Genomic DNA, 15600 nt, shown 5'->3' with positions numbered 1-15600 from the left:
CCAACGGCACGTGCCCGACGGGTCATGCATGCTCGATTGCTGCTCAGTATTCGGACGGGGTGAGAGCCAACAGGGCGAGAGGCAGCGTGCGGCAACCGGCGGCGGCCGGCGCCTGTCGCGTGAGATAGCGACGCGCCGGCAACCGGTGAGATTGGTCGTCGCGAGGCTCCTGCTGTCGGCTCAGTCGGTCCCCGCGGAGTCGCTTGCGCCCGCGTGGTAAAGCTTGGTTGCATTCTTGTGATGGCAATGTGGTGCTCAAGACGTGAATATGGTTGGTGTGAGTGGGGGAGGGCACGGAATAAAGAAAGGTCAGAAGATCCAGCGACGAGACACGTTGCGTTTTTCGCGCTTATACTTGTTGGCATCTTGCTTTCATCTGAGCCGGTTTCAATGTTACCATTGGCAGTTAAGACGTTTTCACATATCTCAGCACTGTCGGGACACATTATCTTCGCACTGAAGCAGCGCACAACACAACTGCCCTGAGTCGCTCGAAACCAGACCCGGCCTGCCAAGTTCAATAAGGTCCCGCAGCGCGTACCGTAGTCGTTCGGCCATGCCCAGCCTGCGGCAGCATCGGCTAGCTGGACAGTTTGGACGATCGAGAGATTCCAACAAGCAAACGTCAGCTTAAGCCGAAAACTACGGAGCAAGCGGCCGATCCAGGATCGCTACCACGCGGCGATGGGTGCCGATGACGTCATCACGAGCTGACCGGCTGATGACGTGCCCTGAAGGGCTGGTAGTGGTACGGTAATCAGACGTGACACATTGCTGGTAAAGTAGTTGTGGGGAATCTCCTGCCACAGAGCGTCCAGGATGTTGTACAGTTAATTACCTGCTTTGTGCACAAATAAACGCCAGAAAGAAAGACTGTCTTCTCAACCGCCAATCTGCATGCTTACTATAAACGGTTTACACTCCTGAAAATTTTCCTTATGATCCCCAAATCCCTATCTTTGTGTTCAGCAGCGTATAATGTCTTCTGATGGAACAGGCGAACGGAGCATAGGCAGGTGATCGATTTGTTTTCGCCAGCGAGGCATACTGATGAGCCCCAGGAGGGCAAATCATGCACACTGAAGCGACAGCTTATTCAGAGAGGTCGCGAGTGAAGAATAATGCAGCACGCTAAGCTAGCGTTAGCGTAGCTATCCCATAGCGTGCTCGACCCAGCGACGGCCAAAGGTTCAACATAGCATAACGCAGCGCGGCGGTGTGCCCCTCCTCCTCCCTGCTGAGAATGAATGGATGCTTGCAACGATCAATGGAAACGTGTAATGGGTACCTCTGCTTGAGCAAGTGGAGCGAGTGCACGGCCGTCGTTCGTCAAACACCAGCAGTGCGGTGTGGTGCGTCCTCACCGGGCAGGTGCGGCGTAACGACCGGCTAATTAGGTGCTGGTTGATGGCTGGCCCTAATGAAGGTTCCTAGCGTGCCTAGCAAAAGTAATATGCTCATTTAGATATATTAGAATGTGTGCGTGCGTGCGTGCGCGCGCGCGCGTGTGTGTGCATGTGTGGTGTGTATGTGTGTGTGTATGTGCGTGTGTATGGTGTGTGTGTGTGTGTGTGTGTGTGTGTGTGTGTGTGTGTGTGTGTGTGTGTGTGTGTGGTGTGTGTGTGTGTGTGTGTGTGTGTGTGTGTGTGTGTGTGTGTGTGTGTGTGTGTGTGTGTGTGTGTGTGTGTGTGTTGTGTGTGTGTGTGTGTGTGTGTGTGTGTGTGTGTGTGTGTGTGTGTGTGTGTGTGTGTGTGTGTGTGTGTGTGTGTGTGTGTGTGTGTGTGTGTGTGTGTGTGTGTGTGTGTGTGTGTGTGTGTGTGTGTGTGTGTGTGTGTGTTGTGTGTGTGTGTGTGTGTGTGTGTTGTGTGTGTGTGTGTGTGTGTGTGTGTGTGTGTGTGTGTGTGTGTGTGTGTGTGTGGTGTGTGTGTGTGTGTGTGTGTGTGTGTGTGTGTGTGTGTGTGTGGTGTGTGTGTGTGTGTGTGTGTGTGTGTGTGTGTGGGTGTGTGTGTGTGTGTGTGTGTGTGTGTGTGTGTGTGTGTGGTGTGTGTGTGTGTGTGTGTGTGTGTGTGTGTGTGGTGTGTGTGTGTGTGTGTGTGTGTGTGTGGTGTGTGTGTGTGTGGTGTGTGTGTGGTGTGTGTGTGTGTGTGTGTGTGTGTGTGTGTGTGTGTGTGTGTGTGTGTGTGTGGTTGTGTGTGTGTGTGTGTGTGTGTGTGTGGGTGTGTGTGTGTGTGGGTGTGTGTGTGTGTGTGTGTGTGTGTGTGTGGGTGTGTGTGTGTGTGTGTGTGTGTGTGTGTGTGTGTGTGTGTGTGTGTGTGTGGTGTGTGTGTGTGTGTGTGTGTGTGTGTGTGGTGTGTGTGTGTGTGTGTGTGTGTGTGTGTGTGTGTGTGTGTGTGTGTGTGTGTGGGCATGTGTGTGTTCAAGTTTATGTCTGGCCTCATATGAACAAAATCTGGTGGGGAGAACGTTAATAAAGGCTCGAGTAGGTAGGTCAATTTGCCCCCTCCCTAAGGTCCTTCCGCAATGATTTCTGAAATGCCAAATTTTGCATAGCTGTAGACAACTGAAACGCAAGACGTTTGGCTAAAACAATTTAGGTGTGCCTTGTAACGTCGCTGACCAACGGTAGGTCAAAACCAGGTCATGGATTCAGCAAATACAATTTCTAGGAAATCGTTCAATCTGATCCAGTAACGGAGCGTTAGACGAAGCCATAATATCTCAGATAGTTTCTTGGGCCACAAAACAATTGAATGAACAAATGTCATCGACCTAGGGTCAGATATGAAGGTCAGACCAAGATAAAACCAACCTGCTTTGCTACTCTGGAACTTGCTGTATGGAGTGGTTTCTGGTGCTCAATTCGAATTTATTGATAACAGGAACCGTATTATACATCCTCCATGGACTCCTTAAAAGTCAGAGTAGGCCACTGAACCAAAATTATGCAGGTCAACATTTCGTTTTTAAGAACATACTGCCAAGCGAAATCCTTGGCGCTTATACAGTTGCAACTCGAAGCAGTCTTATATGATTTTGGTCACCATGACCTGCGAAAGGTTAAACAAGGTCAGTAACCTTAAATGATCACCAGTAATCTTTTGCTTAGAACATGTACCTAGGTTCTGGGGGCAATTTTGACAACAATCACGATCACTTTTGACAGCAATTGAGTATGACCTCGTTTGACCTCATTCGACACGAAGGTTATCACCTTGGAATGCCAACTTTCGACGCAAGATAATTCACATGTAGACCAACACACTATAAATTTGGTGCCTCTAGCTGCCTTCGTTTCTGAGATATCGGGCGGGGGGGGGGGGATTGCCCCCAGCCCGAGCGAGGGACGCTTCAACCGGCCACCCGGGCGCGTGTTGGAGTAACTGATGCGCTCGACCAGAACAGATGCGGTCTGTACAGTGGTCCCGTTCACAGCGCACCATTTTTTTTTTAAGCTTCCCCACGTGACCATTGGAAGGCAGTTGATTTGGTCAATTTTTTAGCTCTTACTGGATTTTACACATGATTGGCTTAATCGTTCACAGCAAAGGAACTTTCAGGTCAACTGAAACAACACATAGCTCTTTACCAGAACATTGTTAGTAATTATCCTTCCAAAAGTTCCATCTTGAGAGGTTTCAGTTGTGATATTGTTGTCAACCACGAAATATGCTAATAATATTAGACAGCGGCCATTATTTGTTGTCAAAGTTCAAGACGCAGGTTTGTTCGCGTTGACTGAACCATGAAGACGACTTGGTGCTGCTTTGTCAAATGAAGCTTCATTTTACGTAACAAATACTGTGCTAATGCACCAAAATGTTAAGTTTTTCACATTAAATGCTGTCGTGATTGCGCTCACTGTTGGGTTTTTATCTCTTGGGCTGTTGCCCCAGAATATTTCATCACTAAGCCAGCTGTTGAGTTGTCGAGTTCAGGATGCGCGGGCAGGCTGCTTCTAAGGGGGTTGTGAGGTGGGTGAGGGGAGGGGAGGTGATGGACGGTATGCGTGTGCAGTTTAAATTCCCGCCCGAATAATTATTTGCATGCGGGATGTCTAGGGCACTAAGCGGATGCTTAAAAGGTGTAAGTAAGCGCCAGGTAAGCTAGGAAGGTTCCCCGGGGAGCTTCCCTGGGACTCCATACAAGGTCTCAATAGCAAACCCTAGAAAACTGCAAGTCCTCAGGTAAGCCGAGGTTCCATAAATTTCCCCCCAATTTTAACAGAAAATTTGCCTTTGAACCCTACCAAGTACTATTTGAGCACCAAGGAAGGTCCATACTACATAATTAGCCAGCCACCATCATCTATGTGACCGACGGTCTAACAGCAATATCAGCACAACAGGCAATTAACTGAGGTAAGCAAGGCACTGATTAATTTAAAATTGTCTTTAAACTACGTACCACACGATCACTTGCAATCTCGTCGCAAAGCAAATTATACCTGACAAAGCAGTCAAACATCGATCCTCTTGTTTCATAACCGCTACTTTCGCCCAGCTCTCGTAACGAGGTACCGTAAGATACACACAAAGTTTTCTCCGCTTCATCTGCAGTCGATCGCATTATTGGAGCTACCTTTTCACTTTCCTCAGAGATCGATTGAAAACGTGACCCACCTAGGCAGTTTACGATCTGGCCACTATCGGGCGATGGTGGCCAGCGCAGACGCGCAGAGGCGGAGGTAGGCCCAGGCTGCTTTGGAGAGTGGAATTAAGAGGAGTTTTAGGCAACACATTTTGCTGGTCAACTACTACGGAAGACAATCTGAGGATTTTAGTTGGGCACTAAGGAAAAACATTCTATGAAACGAATTTTATCGCACTACTACACCTGCCAGTAAGACGAACCTGGAATCGCCCATGAGGGTCACCTAGATAGCTCAGACGAGCTGTACGTTGTGAACAGGGCTACTGTTATCTTGTCGAACACAGCGGCGAGCTCTTATGCTCCTCAGCTCTGCAGGCTCGCGTTCGCAGTTCGCACCTGAGCCCTCTGCTGACATATAGTTGATGCCATTAGAGCCGGCGCACTGGCGATTTGACTCTCGCCATGATGAGAGTGTCAGTCCGCCTCACGAATCTCAGCAGTGTTGTCAAACATCTCCCTGCTTTGACGTGAAATCGCGACTAAGATTCCATACCATCTGGGGCATTTATTGGTCGTGTTTGGACAGAAAAAAACGTGTCTCTAGCTTTTCTGCTTTCTGGGTAGAGACGTTTTTCAAGAACCCGGCACGGCAAACCCACGGCCGGCGGAGCAACACGGTAGTGTTTGCTATCTGATTTGAATCGAATATTATAAGAACAGATTTGAAATGAAACCTTCATTTGAAATGAAACTTTCCAAATAGCTTATGTGTAAGATGTTTGTAAACCGAAACCCGCATCTATGTTCGATCGGTGCTGGCCGTGTTCTCCGCGTGATCCGGGATCACGCCTGTCGCCGCAGCTGAGCGACGCTGGACAACGGACGAATCCGCCCATCAAGTGCGGCGGGAATGATACTGCTACGTTCGCGAAGCCCTCGCATGATAAGTACTTGCTCAAAACACACAACAGCAGAAAACAAGCCCATGTACCCAAAACGTTAAAGGGAGCAAGCCTGTATGAGTTGCATGTATGTCGCTACGCGGTTTTATCGCTGTTGACGTATAAACCCGAAACAGGTTTGGTATTTGGAAACGATCGACGCATAACCTGGCATAGATGGATCAACTGGTGACCTAGGAACACAAAGCTTGAAATCGATCGTGAGTTCGCGGTGATACCAAGCCATTCGTTTTCACGCCGCTCCGTGTTCCTTGGTTTGGAAATAGTACGGAGGGAGGGATCTCATCGACCGCCCCGCACCAGCCCTCATTCTGAGAAGCGGCGTACCGGAGAGGGTTGAGACCGGTGCTTTCTTTGCGAATTTCTTTGCGACCGAGGCCTTCACCGCGCAGCTGATCCGCCCTTTCCCTGTGTTGTTGCCGGGGTGGGCCGCTGACACCTCTAGCGCACTGTATTGGGCGAGTTGCAGGTGGGGGAGTCCGGGGTCGTAAGTAAAAGGAGCAACGCTGCATAAGGGATGAAGCTGGCGGTTTGCCTTTGATAGGCGATACCCGCTGAACCCGAAGAAGAAGCCTTCACGAAATCGCCGGTCCTTTACCGGGAGTAGTATTAAAGGTTCGCATACGATCCGTAGAGGACGGCTTCTTTACAGCGGTGCACTCGAGTACATCTTGCTTCATTGTGGGATTGTGTTACCCGGTGGCAGTCACGACGGATGTCGTTGAGGCGGTGCGCTCGTTTTTTGGGTGAGAAAGGCAAACGGGACGGGTAGGACCGACCGCTGTAGGCAAGGTGTGCTGGTGTGAGAATGTGCTGGGCTGGTGTCATCCTGCCATTGTTGTTTATTACAATTGATTGTTAATTCGCGGGTGTGACAAGCCAACTGTATGATTGCCTCGCTCAGTAAAGAACAAATAGAAATATTTCGCAACCGGGACAATTCGTGCTGTTTTAAATGCCGTCATTATTGTCCAGTTGAATGCAGCTACGCTGCTCATCTTTGCCCGGCTGTATTGCTAAGCCACGAGGAGGCTCGGAAAGAAGGGGAGATGACACGAAGATAAGTAGTTCAAAAATCTTATAGTCAGGTTACATAGCTAGAAAATTGCTACGCTGCGTCGTAGTGCATGCTTCTGACCACGCTTCCCACCCAACCAACGCACATAAGCTGGAGAGATAAATACAAGGGAAAAATGGTCAGAACAACGCGTCGAATGAGCGCAGTACTTATGTGTTCTTAACCGTCCATCGGATCACGAACTAACGGTGCACCGTAAGCAAGCATATATATATATATATATATATATATATATATATATATATATATATGCGATGGCGACATTTGAATGCATATCATCCTCTTCTTTGGCACTCATCTTCATCTTTCTCGTGCCCTCATGATACGCCCCATCCTCAAGGGGCGCATCACTCATATTCCCTCAGAATAATTGAGTTGCCGAAGTTTCAGTAGTCCGGGCGCGAGTTAGTGTTCATCCCACCCGACCACCTGCAGCTGAGCGGCCTGGCAGGCCCAGGGAGGTGTCAGTTCTAACTGTAGCAGACCGGCTACCCACCGTGAAATGACTTACCGCAGGAGAACGCAAACAAAGTCAGTACGAAGAGACAGACGAACTTCATGATGTCGAGCACCATTCTGGAGAGGGTCACCTGCAGCGGCCCCAGATGAGGGTTTATCGAGAAAATGTACACGAGCTTCAAAGAACTGCAACAGAAGAGACCACGCAACGTTAAACAGCGCCAAGTTGCTGAACATTGGCGAGGCATGGTTACCTAATTTAGCTCGGTTCGCAAAGCATTTCGTGATGGCCGTGTGCGCAGCACGTGAAGTATGCGCTCGCAGGTGACATCTTGCCACAGCTCATTGAAAAGCAACGAACCCGAACCGCAGACACAGCTGTAAATTTCCCGACGACGTGAAACGACGACGAACAACTGTAACACTATCCGTGTTACACCATCCTGAAATGCAGACTTTCAAGCGCACGAGCTGGACGGCAAAGAAGGTCAGTCATCACTCGAAAGGCAAACTTAAAAGTTGATCAGTGAAAATGGGGATCACATACGAGCAGAATACTCAGCACGCATGAGTTTCGCACTCAAACCACCTAGCATATTTGACTGTCAAATGCAACAGCGGCAACGGTAGGGATATGCAGACCGAGAAGTTGCCCCTATTTGGAAAAAAACAACATTAAGTTGGTAGCATAGCATTTGCGCGGAAAAGGCGAAATCAAAGTCAGGTTTGCCCACCTCCGTAATCATCTTTCCGCAGACCGCAGGGACGTGGGTGTTCCCAAAAACTAGCCAGCTGAACAGTATGGGATACAGTTCGTCATGCTTTCCAATTAAGCCACTGCCACACTTTCAGAGCTGTGTGTGGGCCCTAATCCGCGCCCTCATGCCCAGTTGCATGGACCTTTGCCATTGGGCGCCGCGTGCCGCTCACCTAAATATGTTGGCCGCGCCGAACAGGCCTTCGGCAATCAGCATCGGGTCCCAGGCGTCCCAGCACTCGCGCGGCAGATTGGCTGTGCCCGTGTTCTCCGCCAGCTCCTTCTGGACCTGGGTGCGGCGATGGGGTGCTGACGTCAACAGTGACGTCACAGGCACAGGCACAGCCGGCGGCGGCGGCGGGCGTCCGGCTGCCTGGCTCCTCGTTGTATGCAACTTACTTCTATGCCAGTTCTGTCAGCTAAATGGTGGCGAGGCAGATGGGTAGAAAGTGCCATAGCACGATGAAAAATTGTTTCATTCGTGTTATTCATGGTGTCCACCAGAGGACTGCATTCCTTCACGCCTATAACGTAACCATCTTGTATTGATCAAGTACGCCATGGTTCCACTATGACAGTTTTGGTCTTCGAGAGGATAATTCAATCACCACGCTATACCAACATCAAGTCACATCAAGTCCTGTACCCAAGTGCAAGCTCAAACAACAGGTCCCGTGTTGGGAATAACTCTCGCCGGCCTTGGCGTCAGCGACAGCTGCCGCGTGCACTTGTCGGCTGGCTCGGACGTGCCTGTCGGAGGCCTGAGCGTACCTGTCGGGGGGCTCGACCGTACCTGTCGGAGGCCTGAGCGTACATATCGGAGGCCTTGAGCATACCTGTCGGAGGGATCCAGCGTACCTATCGGAGGGCTCGACCGTGCCTGTCGGAGGGCCCGTCCGTACCTATCGGAGGGTTCGACCGTACCTGTCGGAGGGCTCCAGCGTACATGTGGGAGTCCTGTGCGTACCTGTCGCCTGTGAGGCCTTGAGCGTACCTGTCGGAGGGCTCGAACGTACCTATCGGAGGGCTCGACCGTACCTGTCGGAGGGCCCGTCCGTACCTATCGGAGGGCTCGACCGTACCTGTCGGAGGGCTCCAGCGCACATGTAGGAGTCCTGTGCGTACCTGTCGTCTGTAAGGCCTTGAGGGTACCTGTCGGAGGGCTCGAGCGTACCTGTCGGAGGGCTCGAACGTACCTATCGGAGGGCTCGACCGTACCTGTCGGTGGGCCCGTCCGTACCTCTGGGAGGGCTCGACAATACCTGTCGGAGGGCTCCAGCGTACATGTGGGAGTCCTGTGCGTACCTGTCGTCTGTGAGGCCTTGAGCGTACCTGTCGGAGGGCTCGAACGTACCTGTCGGAAGGCGACTACGCGCAGGGCGATGGTGGCCACGTACAGCGCGTTGGTGACAAAATCGATCACATTCCAGAGGTCGCTGGCGTATTCCTGAAGGCCTATGTCCCACAACTGCTTGATCTCGCTCCATATCAGGCCTATGGGAGGTCAGGAGGCCATCGAGGGGTCAGACGAGACTGAGTTTGCCGCCGAATCATGCCAATGACATGCCACCGCACCCTGACGCCACGCCGGCTGATGGAACCAATTAGCGATCACGGAAGACTCCGGTAGTAGGCTCGGCACGGACCTAGCCGGGTGACGTATGTGTTGTTCCATGACATGCATGCGGACAATAAAACATCTCCTTCGGGGGACATGTGATGATAGTTTTCGTTTCTGCGCTGCCCCAAATCTTAACCTAGGTATCGATGTGGATTTACAGGATGGTTAATTAACATTACATAACTACCTTACATTTAAAATTCGGAACTACATCTGCAGTAGCGTAAGGAACGGAAGCATGTTTCCGTGGTATATGCCCACAGTTCACTGCCAGAAAGGTAGACGCAATGAATGCAATTGGTAGATAACGGATCGGAACGGCGTTAGACCGAGCGTAGGTAATACGCATGATGTGCATGGCGAAACACGTCAGATGTGTACATGTACCCTTACCACCTAATGGAATTCAGACATTTGATTAGCAGGCTTTAATCAGTGCTGGATTGCCAAAGAAACAGCTGTTTTTTCTGCAAGCACATCGACACAAGTAACAGCAGCAAAAAGTTGAATGCTTTGGCACCTGACCCCAGTTCACATGCTGTGAGCCACGACAGCTTTCTAAAATCCCAGTCAGCTGTTAAATGCTGCGGAGTGTGTGCAAGGTGCATCTTAATGGATTTTCGGTGTCGCTTAACCTGATTTCACTTTCCGCGGGGTCAAAATTCGTTATGTCCTTGAATTCAGCATATTTGCTTTTGGACAACGATAAGAGCGCTGTCCAGGAGATGAAGTGGTAGTTGAGCTCAAAAGCCTCTCTGGAGTATTTAAGCCCGCATCAGATCTCTCAGCACCATTCTAGTGCCTTACTAATGGTGTCACATACTGTGCCCGCTTCCTGATCGCAAGAAAGCACCAAATCGCATCTAATGCAGTTAGCAGTGTCCTTACAAATAAGATGTTCAATGCCCGCAGGACCGTATTTGCTTCATGTAGTTTTAAGCTCGTGACAACTTAATGACGTCCTCACAAGTTTCTTGGCGCATCTCGGGCAACTACAGCCTCCCGACGAGACTATGGTGGCGGGAGAGGTATGGCGGCGGAAGACGCTACGGTGACGTACAGTCTGACGTCAGCACTGGGTCCCATCTATCGCCCAACGGATCCAATCACTTTCTTTCATCTGCTGAAAGCAGCTCGCCGATCTGAATTCCGATAACCCGTGCCCAGGCAGACAGTAATGCGAGAAGTGTTGAATATGCCGTTTATGGGGACTCCATTCATTTATTCCACGGTTATGTTCGCGGGTCTGCAGTTCATAAACGCAGGAAGTCTGAGGTAACTATATTTTTGAACGGTAATAAAGCTACATAAAAAGAGATCGGACGGTTCTCGGTTCATTTAATGTTAAATGTATCGTAGTGATACCTCTGAAGAAACATGGTCTAGGGTTAATGTGTAAGACGGCTTTCCTATCATAACATCAGAGGCGGATCAAGAGAGGGGGCCACGGGGCCATGGTCCCCTTGGGCCCCGAAGGGGTCCTATTGGCTCCGAGGGGCCCCATAGCACCGGCCGAACAGGTGCAGTTTTTTAAACACAAAGCGCAACAAAACTTGGTATCTCTGGACTTCCAGGCGACCAAGAACAGTTGTAAGCGAAAGTGAAGGGTCTACGAGAAGTCGCAAAAAAATCATGCAATGATTGGAAAGGTTGTGAACTGGAAATTTTAAGCCTCATTACACTGTCTAGGGACCCCATCTTGTTGCCGTGGAACCTATATGCCCACTTCCGGATCATTTCAATCGTTAAGGAGCATTCCACGTTGCCCTTCATCTCTTTGCATTTGCTCCAAGGGCCCTGCGCTGTTGTTGGGACCCTTTCTGTTAGCGTGCCGGGGCACTCTTGTCAATCATGGGCCCTTCAACGGATTCTTTCCATTCGCCAGAAAGGCTCAGTGAGTTATAGCCGGGGTCTCAGATCTTAACCTGACGGGATATTCTCGGTTGCTCAGGGGCGTGGGTCTCGGGACCTGGGACCTTTACGTGGGTCTCGGTTAACCTACCGACACACTTGCAATATGCTCATGATCCCTCCACATTGGTCTAGGGCGTTTCCAATTCTCTTTCACTTGCTTGCTTAGGATTGGGATCGCTCTCACTTGCTTAATTCTCTCTCACTTACACTCTCGTCGGGAGCCCATCTGATGGCCTGCTTGGGCACACTCAGTCGTTCGGGGACCATCCAGACTGGGTCTTAGGTACTTCTTTTCTGAAAAGGGGGCCCTACGCTCTTGTGGGAGCCTATCTGATAACCTGCTCGGGCACATTCGGTCGTTCGGGGTCTCTCTACATTGGGCCTTGTGAACGTGATATTTGACTGGGGCCCTACGCGCTTGTCGGGGAGCCCATTCTGTTCGCCTCCCCGGCCACGCTGGATTGCCTAGGGGGCCGTACACGTTGGTTCTTGGTGTTTGAATTTAGGGCCTCTGCTCCTATCGGGGTCATCTGATAACCTGTTCGGGTACACCCCATCTTTCGGGGGCCCTCCGCGCCGGGTTTTGGGTGCTTCTTATTTGAATGGAGGGTCTTACGCCCCTGTCGAGGCCCCTTCTTATAAGATCCTCGGGCCCATTCGATTGTAGGGACAACATCTGGTTTTGGATACGTCCTTTTTTAATGGAGGGCCCTCTGCTCTTTTACCCTCGATTATTCGGGGCTCTCTGCATCGTGTCGTGAATATTTCATATTTGGACGGAAGTCCTAAGCTATTACCGGGGCCCCCATCTGTTAACCTGCTCGGGCCTACTCGAATATCCGGGGACCCCCCACATTGTGTCTTGGCCACTTTCCATCTCAATGGAGGGCCCTACGCACTCTTCGGGACCCCATCTGTCGCTTCGGTCACACTGGATTGTTCGGGGGCCCAATAGATTGGGTCTTGGTATTTGAGTTCAGGGCCCTATACTCCTGTCTGGCACCTCATAATCTGCTCGGGTATACCCCATCTTTTGGGGGCCCTGCAAACTGGGTTTTGAGTACTTCTGATTTCAATGGACTACCCTACGCTTTTGTCAGGCCTCTTCTGATAAGCTGCTCGTGAATATTCCATCATTCCGGGGCCATTTACATAAGGTCTTCGATGCTTCCCATTTGAATAGAGGACCCTATACTCTTGTTGGTAGCCCCATTTGTTTACCTGCTCGGGCACACTCGATCAATCGGGAGCCCTCTACATTCGGTCTTGGGTGATTCCTATTTGAATGGAGGACACTACGCTCTTGACGGGGGGCCTATGTATTAACCTGCTCTGACGCACTGAATCATTCGGGGGTCCCCTGCAGTAGATCTTGAATACTTCCTATTTGAATGGAGGGCCCTAAGCTCTTTTTGGGAACCTTATCTGTTAACCTGTTCGGACACATTCGATCATTCGGGGCCCTGTACATCGGGTTTGAGCACTTCCTATTTGAATGGAGGGCCCTACGCTCTTGACGGTTGCCCTATATGTTAACCTGCCCGGGCACATTCGATCGTTCAGAGTCCTACACACTACATTTTGAGTAGTTCTTATTTGAATTTACGCCCCTATGCTCTTGGCAAGCGCCATCTATTCAGCTGCTCGGGCCGGCGGCGGATGCAGAGGGTCAGGGGGGGGGAGGCACAGGACCATGTCCCATGGACCATGCCGAGGTGACCTAAAGGCTCCAAAGGGGCCCATAACCGGCCGGACGGACGCAGGTTTCTTACAACAAAAACACAACAAAATTAGGTGCCTTTGGGCCTACAGACGGCCAAGAACCATGGTTAACAAAACTAAGAGGTTTATGAGCAAACAAAGTTTATTTATTCTTCACTGATTGAAAAAGTGTGTTTTTCGAGGAAATTTTGGGGCTCATTACCCTGTCTAAACATATTACGCCGTTGGTTGCCTGGCCTGTATGTCCACTTGCCGGGCCCATCCGATCGCTAAGAAGCTTTCCACGGCGCCCTTGATCTCTGTATTTTTTCATAGGGCCCAACGTGCTGTTGGGACGCTATCTGCCTCCCATGCCTGAAAACTGTTCATCCATCAGGTTTTCCTCCAAGGATTCCTCCCATTCGCCCGAAAGGCTCTACGCACTTTTCTCAGAGGCCCCATATCCAGGGCACACTCAGTTGTTAAGGGGCCCTTCATAAAAGTATCGGGTTCTTTCTGCTTGCTTGGAGGGCCTTGTACTGTTGCTAGGGCTCTTATAAGGCAAGGCACGGAGACACTCGATGCTCAGGGGTCCTCTATTTTGATCGAGGGCTCTCTCCCTTTGGTCTCATTTACGGAGGACTCTTCACTTCTGTTGAGGCTTATGTTATTAACCAGCCCGTGCACTCTTGATCGAACAGGGGTATTAACTTATGGTCTTGGATAATTCCCATTTGCTTAGAGGGTCCTGTTCTTTGGGGGGCCTTATATGTCAGCCTGCTGAGGAACTACCGATCGTTTAGGGGCCCACCACGTTGGTCTTGGGTTCTTCTTGCTTGCTCTGAGGACCCTATACTTGTTGACGGGAGCCACTGTGTTGGCCTCCTGCGGCAGCCATGATCGCTCATGTTCCCTCCCTTTTGACTTTGGTGCTTTTGTCTTAGAGCAGCAGCAGTCGAATATGCGCTGATGAATTTTCACGCGCGATTGCCGAACGTACCGTTATGTGCCGCCGACGTTATACGCGTCATTTCCATTGGCTATTGAGTATGCCAACTTGCTACACTAGTGCATCACATTCTTAACATGTTTTGAATGATAGGAAATGTACTCCTTTAACAAAGGAAGAATTCTACATTAGTCATCAGCCATCAGCACAGCCGGCTGGCCGTAAATACATGAGTTAGGAATTAAATACATGCTTGGTTGTAATGGTTGTTAGCAGCCAACTCAAAATTATTTTGCCTCTTGTCCCGAAACACTTAGCACCAAACTCACAGCATTTAAAACAACCTGTAGAAAATGAGTGAGCTTTATGTAAGATGGGTTTACATATTTATTAGACAAATAAAAAAGGTAGATGCATATATTAATATATATATATTATATATATATATATAATATATATATATATATACATAACATATATATGTATATATATGTATATATATATATATATATATATAATATTATAATAATATATATATATATATTACATACACTATACTATATATTGTATATATATGTATATATACATATATTATAATATATATATATATATATATATATATATATATATATATACATATACATATATATATGTATATATATATGTATATATATATATACATATACATATATATATATATATATATATATATATATATATATATAATAATATATATATATTATATATATATATATATATATATGTATATATACATATAATATATATAATATATATATATATATATATATATATATATATATATATACACATATATTACATACAACTTGCCTTAAATGTGGCATGCCTAATGACTGAAATGCAAGGATATTTTTCGGAGGGGGTTCCAAACTCCAGGGGGCCCCACAATTGCGTGCCCCCCCCCCCATTGACGAAATACAGGATCCGCCCCTGCATAACATTGCGACACTAATGTTCGTAGAGATGGTCAGAAAGAACACAATTAGTAAGGCCACCATCGCATGGAATACGAATCCAAACAGATTGTGTCTAAGCCATCCCTGGCCAATTCATGTCAATTTATTGAAACGAGGGCCGGGCGCTCCCGCAATCTGTTCATAACTTCCTCGCAATGGTCTCACGTTGGCAACCCGACAGAAGGTGCCCCCCCCCCCCCCCATCCCCTAGTGGACGTCCCGTCGCCCCTCACCTGCAACCCAGGCCAGGATGAGCCACTCCACCAGGCTGGGTGGCGCGCCGCGTTGGTGGTGACGTCCGTGGCGATCCAGCCGCGTGCCACGTGCGCCATGCCGAACCAATCCAGCACCACTGTTTCAATACGCTGCGACGCCAGAATGAGCAATACTGCGAACACGCCAGGATGAGCAATACTGTGAACACGCCAGGATGAGCAACACTGCGAGCACGCCAGGATGGGCAACATTGCGAACACGCCGGGATGAGCGACACTGCGAACACGCCAGAATGGCCAAAACTGCGAACATGCCAGGATGGACAACACTGCGAACACGCCAGGATGGGCAACACTGC

The 15600-nt window shown here is 49.4% G+C and overlaps 1 pseudogene; it reads right to left on the bottom strand.

The window, feature by feature from the left end:
- The window catches only part of LOC119107999 (transient receptor potential-gamma protein-like), a 34831-nt pseudogene that overhangs the window by 18082 nt on the left and 1149 nt on the right, over positions 1-15600 (bottom strand).

Source organism: Pollicipes pollicipes, unplaced genomic scaffold, assembly GCF_011947565.3.
Source record: "Pollicipes pollicipes isolate AB1234 unplaced genomic scaffold, Ppol_2.1 Scaffold_6686;HRSCAF=7923_pilon_pilon_pilon, whole genome shotgun sequence".
Lineage (NCBI taxonomy): Eukaryota > Metazoa > Arthropoda > Thecostraca > Pollicipedomorpha > Pollicipedidae > Pollicipes > Pollicipes pollicipes.
This window is presented reverse-complemented; position numbering and strand designations above follow the sequence as displayed.